At 41.7% G+C, this 9,225-nt stretch overlaps 1 pseudogene; it reads right to left on the bottom strand.

Moving 5' to 3' along the window:
- Positions 1–6,156: 6,156 nt before the first annotated feature.
- Positions 6,157–9,225, bottom strand: part of LOC117707881 (serine/arginine-rich splicing factor 6-like) — a 329,309-nt pseudogene continuing 326,240 nt past the window's right edge.

The following is a 9,225-nucleotide window of genomic DNA, read 5'->3' as shown; positions in this document are numbered from 1 at the left end:
TCAGCTATGACCTACACCTGTCTTCCAACAGCAACAACCCTGTGTTTCCAGTTAGTCCTGGTTAGACAATAGTATTGCTGGAGCTTTTATCCTGAATCTGGGGGGAGGGCAACATGGTAGCTCAGTACTTACAATAGCTCTAAATATGTTGGAGTGCTGGGTGGGGGAATGGGCAGCACTGGCATCTGACACTACTTGACATCTTCCCTATTGATATTCTTGTATGAGTTTTGTTTGATGTCTTGGAATCTGGGATTCAACTTAGGTACTGGCCTGAAGCACAGCCCAAAGGGTTTCTTCAGAGAAACCTATCTGCATTGGACTAAGCAACAAAGATGACCAGGGGCTCAGAGCAATGGAGAAGTAAATCCTGAATGTTTAGTCTTAAGAGAAATGATAGGGAAAGAAAGCTTTAAAAATAAAAAAACCTCAGTTTGGTGATTTGGAATATGCATGGCCCATGGGAAGTGGCACGATTAGGAACTTGGCCATGTTGGAAGAAGTGTTACAGGAATTGTGTCACTGTGGAGGAAGGGCTTTGAAGTAATGTATATGGTCAAGCCCTGGCCAGTGTCACACAGTCTCCTTCTAACTGCCTTCATATCAAGGTGCTCAGTTCCTTCTCCAACACCATGTGAACTTTGACACTATCATGCTTTCTGGAATGATGATAATGGACTGTACCTCTGAAACTGTATGCCAGCCCAAATTAAATGTCTTTTTAAAAGTTACCTTGGTCATGTGTCTCTTCACACACAGCAATGAACCCTGACTAAGTCACTTAGATTTGGGAAACTAGAAAGAAATTCAACTTGAAAAATCAATTGTCACTTTCTTGAGAACCCTTGAGAAGTTTCCAGCATAAACAGGAGAGTTCTCAACCATCTGTAACTGGTGATCCAGAGGATCTGAGGCCTTCTTCTGGTCTCCATAGCTATGATGGTTTGGATATGTTTGGTCCAGGAAGTGTACCTTGAGGTGTGGCCTTGTTGGAGTAGGTATGGCCTTGGAGGAAGTGTGTCATTGTGGAGCATGGGCTTTAAGCTCATTTTAGCTCCCTGTAAGCCAGTATTCTCCTGGGAGATTTCAGATGAAGGTGTAGAACTCTCTGTTCCTCCTGTACCATGCTTGCTTGGAGGTTGCCATGTTCCAGCCTTGATGATAATGGACTGAACTTCTGAACCTGTAAGCCAGCCCCAATTAAATGCTGCCATATAGAAGTTTCCTTAGTCAAGGTGTCTGATAACAGCAGTAAAACCCTAAGACAATGGCCAAAACCAGCTCTTTAGACAAAACTATATCCTAATAAAATCTGATATGAATAAAAAAGTTGGAATGTGTTTATGGAATCCTTTCATGGATTGCCTTGGTGTTTGTATTTTGATGCTAATCCTATCCCGGAGGAAGAGCAGGTCTCTTACTCAGATGATTCTATGTGAACCTGCTCCCCATTTTAACTGGTCACATAAAGACTAGAGCCTGTGATTGGGCAGTGGAAGGGAAAGGCAGGGCAAGAGGTTTTAGAGAAGGAGAGAGGAAGAAAGAAAAGGAAGATTAGAAGGAGGAACAGAGAAAGAGGAAATGGAGGAAGAGGAGGTGGAAGATGGAGCAGAACTACATAGCATAGAGGAGCCACAAGTAGTAAGGATCTCATAGCTTGGGAATAGAGTGGTGTATTGGGACATCTGCCCAATCTAGGCATGCAGGTGATAAATATAACTGAGTTGTGTGTTCTTTGCATGGGCATATTGAGGTGGGAGATTCACCAATACAAATCTGGCTGGTATTAAATGTTAAGGCTGTCTGGTGTTTTCCATTTGTGAAGATTTATGTGGGCAAGAGAGAGGGCAAAACTGTGGTAGGGTCATTGATGGTCTGCAGAACAGCACCGGGGATGGTGGAATATGTATGACATGTAGAACAAGAGTACTAGCTCCAGGTATTCATGGAAGAACGTGTTTGGGTGCCTTAGCAAGTCAGCAGAGGGAACCAGGGCCAGATGGCCATCTGCACAGGGCAAGGAGAAAGGGTGGCTATGGATTCCAGAGCATAACCGGAGCTATCATAGATTTTTAAAATTATAAAGCAAAAGATTTCAGTGCTTTTTGCCTTCATAGGAGTCAATTTTCGTTCATCTAGCTCTTGATCTGGATGACTGGGGAACAGGGTCTCGGGAGACAATGACTACAGCAGGTATCAAAGTCAGCTAGTTTAGTGAAATAACGGGGCTAGCTTATATAGCTGGAGTTGGGGTGGGGCATTTGTGGGAGGAAAGTAAAAAGGGAAGAAGTGCAGCAGTGGGGATAGGGGCCTTCCAAAGTTATCAGCTAGATTAGTAGACTGCTGATCCCATGATTCCTGAGAAGCCAGTTCTCTGTCAAGGAAATAGAACACATACTGCCTTTATCATGACTTGTCTTTGTCTCTATGCAGCTGAGTAGGCACAAGCCTGATTTGGGTAGGGAGTGGCTTCATTCCTGCTGAGCTCTTGTGAGCCCCTTACACCCCACCATGTCATGCCCCACCCCAAGGTCCGGGATATGGGTAATGCTCTACTGTCCATTATCTGGCTTGGGAACTGAAAACTACAGCATGGAATTGGTATAAAAAGAGACTTGTTGCTCAGTGGAATCAAACTGAAGACTCAGACATTAACCCACAGAAGTATCAGGAATTAATTTTTGGTTTAGGAGAGTAACAGTGCCAGCCAACCAGAGCTCCCCAGGGTCTAAACCACCAGCCTGGGAGCAGAAAGGGAGGCACCCATGAGTTCAGCTGTTTCAGTACTGTTGGAACTGGATGGCTGTATGTAGAAAAATGCAAATATATCCAAACCTATTACCCTGTACAAACTCAATTTCAACAGGATCAAAGACCTCAACATAAAACCACGTATACTGAAAAAAAGAAAGTAGAGAATAGCCTTGAATTCATTAGCATTGGAGAAGTCTTTCTGAACAGAACATTGATAATGTAACCCACTAAGATCAACAATTAGTAAGTGAGACCTTATGAGACTGAAAAACTGTAAGGCAGAGGATAATGTCATTTGGACAAAGCAGCAGCTTACAAAATGAGAAAAGATTTTACCAATTCCACATCTGAGTGAGGGCTAATATAATAACTATATTTTGTTTAAATTAAGAAACTTGATGATAGGTTATTTCTTCCCTGGTGAAGTGAGCCAATCCAAGCCAGATTAGAATTATACTAAAGGCAGGCTTATTGGGAAGCTGCTCTGAGGCTGGCAAGTTCACTGGCACAAAGGAAGAAGGCCAAGGAAATAGACATGGACGTGAGTGGTAGGGAGAGAGAAAGGGTGGATGTGGCAAGAGGTGGAAGTGAAAGATATATATATATATATATGTCTGAATTATATAGGAATGACCCTCTTGGGGGACAGCCTAGCCTGTGGGCTGGTAAATTCAAGGTTGGGGGCAGTGTATGCCAGGTAGGGATTGAGGGATGCTCCAAGAACCTAGAGTCCTGGTCTGTTTTGATATGTAAAATATGCACATCAGTCCCTTTTCCCAGGATCTGAAACCAAACCCTTGATGTAAAAAAAAAAAAAAAAAAAATCCAAGTAACCCAATTAAAATGGGTACAGATATAGAGAATTCACAATAAAGAAAATTCAAATGTCTAAGAATCACTTAAAGAAATGTTCAAAATTGTTAGTCATCAAAGAAATGTAAATCAAAACTACTTTGAGATCCCACCTTATGTCTGACAGAATGGCCAGTGTCTGTACAACAAGGGACAGCTCACACTAGCAAAGATGTGCACCCAGGAGAACAGCCCTCCATTGCTACAAGGGATGCAAACTCTCATAGCCACTATCTAAATGACTATGGTGATTGCTCAGAGAGTTAAAAATCAATTTACCCCAAGATCTGCCAATACCACCATTGGGTATATACACAAAGAATGCTTCTTTCTCCCACAGGGACACTTGGTCAACCACTGTGGAATACATATCAAGAAATACTATCACATCCAACAGGACTCAAGATATTCCACACTTCTCTTGTTCTTTTTTTATCAGTTGGTGTTGTTGATAATCTACCCTGGCACCAACCAATCTGTGCAGGGTGAGATTCTTAGATGATGTTCGTTAGTTGGCAGGAACTGAATTCACTCATCAGTATAAAGAACTAAAACACTTTAAGTCAGTCAATTCTGCTAAGGCCAATCCTTTAAATGCAGTTGTTGTTTTGTTTAGTGCATTTAATAACTAGGATCTAAGGTATAAAAGCCTAGATTTTTAATAAAATGCCCTTTGTCCCCACTAGAAAATTGTATGGGTATTGCATTTACCTATTCATTATATTAGGGAAGCTAAAAACTAGTCTACTGCCTCTGTCATGTACTACCACATTAACAGAAGGCAAGCCCTGCTGAAGTTGCATGAAGTCAGAAACTCAAATTTTACTATTAGTCTTCAACCCCCCCCCATTAAAAGTCTGTGGATCAGAAAGCTTTTATGTACTTTTCCCAGAAAACAAAGAGAACTTTGGTCAAACTCAATTCTTAAAGAGCCATCATATTTGCTTTTAAGTAGGTAAAATAGTAAACTATAACTAGACACAATTTTCTTTAAATTCTGAAATTTATACTGGAAAAATAAACCTATTTCTTATAAACTTCTAAACAACACATCAAAGAAAAGATGCCTAAAGCAGTAGCTTTATTTGACACTGTATTCCTATGAATTAGTTTTTAAGGATTTTGTAACAGGATAAATGTCTTGAAAGCATTCCCCTTCCCTGTTCTAAAGTTATTCCAGTTACCCTCACCTACCTAGGCCCTTGAACCTCTGTTTTTCCACTCAGCCTTGCTTTTATTGCATGTCCCCTGATTATTAGCCCTATAAACTAACTCTACATTACAATCTATAGTCCAACTTTTTCTAGATTATATAGTAACAGCTGAGGAAGGTTATTATACCTGAGCCAATATATCCACATCTTTACTAAAGAATGAGGACTCCAGTTGTGGTGAGACAGCCACTAGGCAACAATTGCCACTTTTCTTCTACAGACAAATTACTGTTCAGAAAGGACACACTTGCAGGATAGTCGACTGTATTATATCTGCCCTAGACAGAGGTAATCAGCCGTTAATAATTCTGCCAGCACTAAGGTCTGTCAGAGATCCCTGAGCCAGAAGCAGAAGAACAGATGCTCCAATGTTTTGAAGTAGAGGAGCGTGTGTCCAGGTGTTCAGAGGTCTCTATAAATGGCTAAGTTTTAGAAACTACGATTTGTGCTTCCCACAAATTATAGTTAACTCAGTCATTCTGAATTTCTGATGGGGTGAAAAATAACTAAATTTCTAACTGTAAAGGAAGGTACTTCTGTTTTTCAAAAGCATTAAAGAACACCAAATCATACACTAACACTAATTACACTGACCATTTCCGGAGCACAGGATAACAAGATCCCAAGCACTAGGACCTACTTCTGAAGAGTTCAAATTGTAATCTTTAGTTTCTTTTATTTATTTTGTGGTACTAACTACAAAGCCCTTTTTACTTTGAACTCAACCTTATTAAAGGGGTAGACAATGATTTGATTAACAGCACAAAATAAGATTAGCCAAACTGAACAATTATCGCTGGTCTTACACTCATGGGTTTTATCCTCATGTAGAATTTGCACTGTCCCTACAAATGGCAGGTATCAACACTTAAAGGAATCAAGAAGGCAATCATGTTGGTAGCAAACTTTCATTTAAATCTTACATAACTCAACCTTATAAGAAGCCAACATAATTGAAAATTGGGTTCTCCTCTAAGCCTGCACTACCCAAAGCTTGAACAGTTAATTTAAAAATAAGCAAAACAAAATGGAACCCTGCAGCAGATCTGCTTGCCATACTTTAAAAAATATAAATGAGCTTAATCTTTTTTAAAAGTTATTTTAAGCTCAAAGGCTACAAATCAAAAATTATTCTTAATTCTACAAAGAGAGAGGGCTTCATACCACCATTTTAGAACCTCATCTTTTTCTCATTAAATTTGGCTACAAATCAAATTCCTTGTTCTCCTTTCAGGAAATCCTCTGAAGAAGAGGCAGAGTACAAACTCAGAAGAGTAACTGCCTAAACAAGTAGGAAAGTGCTCTGTTATAGTGTGCAAAACCCTAGAGTTCAGGGTTAATCTCTGGAACTTGATCTGGACCTTGAGCGAGTTCTAGAAGTGGACCTTGACGTTCTTTGGTAGAGGGGATACAGAACAAATCTTTGAGGGTGGAGCAGGCAGAGGCAAATTGGATCAAGACAGTCTCCGGGATCTGGACTTTGAGTTTATGGATCCCTTTCCATTTCCTTTGGGGGCCAGAGAAGGTGACCTACCTAGTGATTCTCATACTTATCCTTAGATCTGCTCTTTGAGTGTGAAATGGGAACCCCGACAGACTTGGCTAGATTTGCTCTTTGATCTGGATTTCTGTCTTTTGAGCAAGTTTGGTGGATTGACCTTTGCTCCAAGACCTAGGTCGGGAGGACCTTTTTGAGATATTTCGAGATCTACTGCAGCTGCTTCTGCGACTCCTACTCTGAGATCTTCTACACCGTGATCTGAGTCTACTCCAGAGTGAGTGCCTTTGGCTTGTCCCTGGCTTATCTTCAATAAGCCTAGTATTTCTGCCACTTATTTCTGTGCCATCCAGTTTATCCAAAGCACGCTTCATGTCAGAGAAGGATCTAACTTCAATTACAACCTCAGTTGTTTGTTCTGTGTGAGCATCTGCATAAGTCACTTCTGCTTGCTGCATGAAATTCTTTAAGTCTTGCCAACTGCAAAGACTAGACAGATTTTCTACAATAAGCCTGTATTCTGTACGAACAGTTGGTCCATATTTGTCTTTGCCAGAAGTTCTCTGACTACTGTATCCACCTCCACCACTGCAGCTTCTGTAGTGGTTGTCATCTCAATCCTGGCGCAGAGGTCCTAAGCATGCTCTATGATCATGCCACTCCTCTTACTGTTCAGCTCCTAAACGGCTGTGTCGAAGAGACAGCCGTAGCCACTGAAAAGAGCTGAATGTTTTTCTAGCTGAAGTTGTAGCTCAGGCATCCTATGTAGACTAACCGCATGGCAGGGGGGTGTTCTCTCTGAGGCTAGATGAGGTGTGGTGTATGTGTGTGTGTGGGGGGGGGGGGAGCGCGGGGAGCATGGCAAGGCTTCTTGTAAGTGAGGGGATGGCGAAGGCTGGAACTCACCACTCCCACCACAGCTGCTGGCTAGTCAGCCACACAATGGTGAGCATGCACTCTCTGGCCTATGCTATCTGTTGTAGACATTTTAAGATATAACCAAATAGATTTTAACTAAAAACTAATCAGAAAAGATAGGTAGGTAAAGCCAGGACATACTCATCAAAGGAAAAAGGCCCCAAGCTGACATTTCAGTTCTTACCATGTATGCACCAAATCAAGGCACCTAAGTTTGCAAGGGAAACGCTACTCCAGTTTAAATTGCATGGTGGTCCTCAGACACTGATAGTGACAGACAGATCTCAATGTGGTTCATTAGTGCTCTCTTTCATTTCATGTTCAAACATGGCTCTGATAACTGGAGAACAAGCTGCTAGGATGGCCTTGTGAGCCCTAAATTCATGGCCACCTACCAATAGGCAGCAGTCTGTGAACAGGGAATTCTCCCACAGGTCCCCTAGGTCATCTGTCAACACATGCCTTGGATCCTGGATTGCAGTTGTCATGTTCTATCCAGGAATGCTGAAGAAGGCTTCTACTATGTCCACCTTGCAGCAGAGGGTGAGCTGGTCTTCAGGGAGAAGGCCAATATCGATGATGAGAGGAGAAAATCTCAAAGGATGAACTTTTTAACTCCCCAGTGTTGGTTTTTCAGAAAGCTTACCACAGTGGGTCTCTTCATACTCTGATATTTCTCTCCTTGGGCATTTATTATCCACACCTGGAACTTTGCCCAAACTGGGATCTCGGGACAGCTGAGCAACACCAGGTAAACTGACAGGTAATCTTTTCTTTCTTTGTCACCGCTGTTTGGAAGTACTCTCAAACACCATGCTACTTTGTCTTTGTACTCTATTGAGAACACTGGACTTGTAATCCTTTTCTAAATTCCCTCCACGCAAAATGAAAAGTTAATAATGGTCCATTTGTAGCAGAATTTCTGAACAGTGATATGGGGGTAGCCCCAGGTTGTGTCTTTCAGATCCCCTGACATTTCTGCTGGAGTTATTTCTGTGGTTAAATTTGATCTGAGAAGAAGTACAAGTTACTTACTCTTCACCCTGTAGGATACAGTTATACATACTCCTTAGATTTTAGTTTCAGTTTCTCCTAAACAGGCCATTCTATGGTACTTTTTTCTATGCAATTTTTGCTCTAGGCTTCAATATTTGTTTTACAGGAAACAATACAGATCCATAGTCACTGTAAATCTCTCTCCCTCTCCTCTCTCTCTCTCTCTCTCTCTCTCTCTCTCTCTCTCTCTCTCTCTCTCTCTCCTTCCCTCCCTCCCTCCCTTCTTCCCAACATTAGAAGAGTTTGGAAAAATTTGTACATTCTCATTTCAGGTGTGTGTTGGGAGCCAACTTCTAGGAGAAAGTTGCTATCATCTTTGCAGCCATCTGAAGCCACATACCTGGAGAAGAAACTTGTTTTTCAACAGCCCACAACAGCTGAGCACATGCTGATAAATATCTTGTTTTTCCCACATATCTTGTTTTGCTGTTTAGTGCCCCAGCTACAAGGTGCAAATGTTATCCATGCCTGCAAGGCCCACTGTGCACATGCTATCCATGCTATCCACACCTGTAAGTTGCACACAGTATCCACACCTGCAAGGTGCACGTGGTATCCACGCCTACAAAGCACATGGCAAAAGCATATAAATACCCAGATTTCCCTTCAATAATGGAGACTTGATCAGATCCTCTGTCTTGTCTCCATTCTTGGAGTCTCTTCCCCTTCATCCCCACTCTCTCTCTTGCTAGACCCTGACCTGAGGACTGGAGCAGCAGCTTGGGCTGTGACAGGTGTGTTGTATTAGTCAGGGTCCTGTAGAAAATGTACACAATCAATTTCTCTACATAAAGAGAAGGTGGTGTATGAGAAAAACCTGTAGGATGAGATCCAGCTAATATAACAATGGCTAAAGCTTGCAATTAGACCACGACATTTGATGAACCAAGGATTCTTCAGTATATAGAGTAATTCTGAAGAAGTAGGTTCTAA

This window comes from Arvicanthis niloticus, chromosome 4 (genome assembly GCF_011762505.2).
Source record: "Arvicanthis niloticus isolate mArvNil1 chromosome 4, mArvNil1.pat.X, whole genome shotgun sequence".
NCBI lineage: Eukaryota > Metazoa > Chordata > Mammalia > Rodentia > Muridae > Arvicanthis > Arvicanthis niloticus.
Note: the sequence above shows the minus strand (reverse complement) of the source record. Positions and strands in the feature narration are given on the sequence as shown.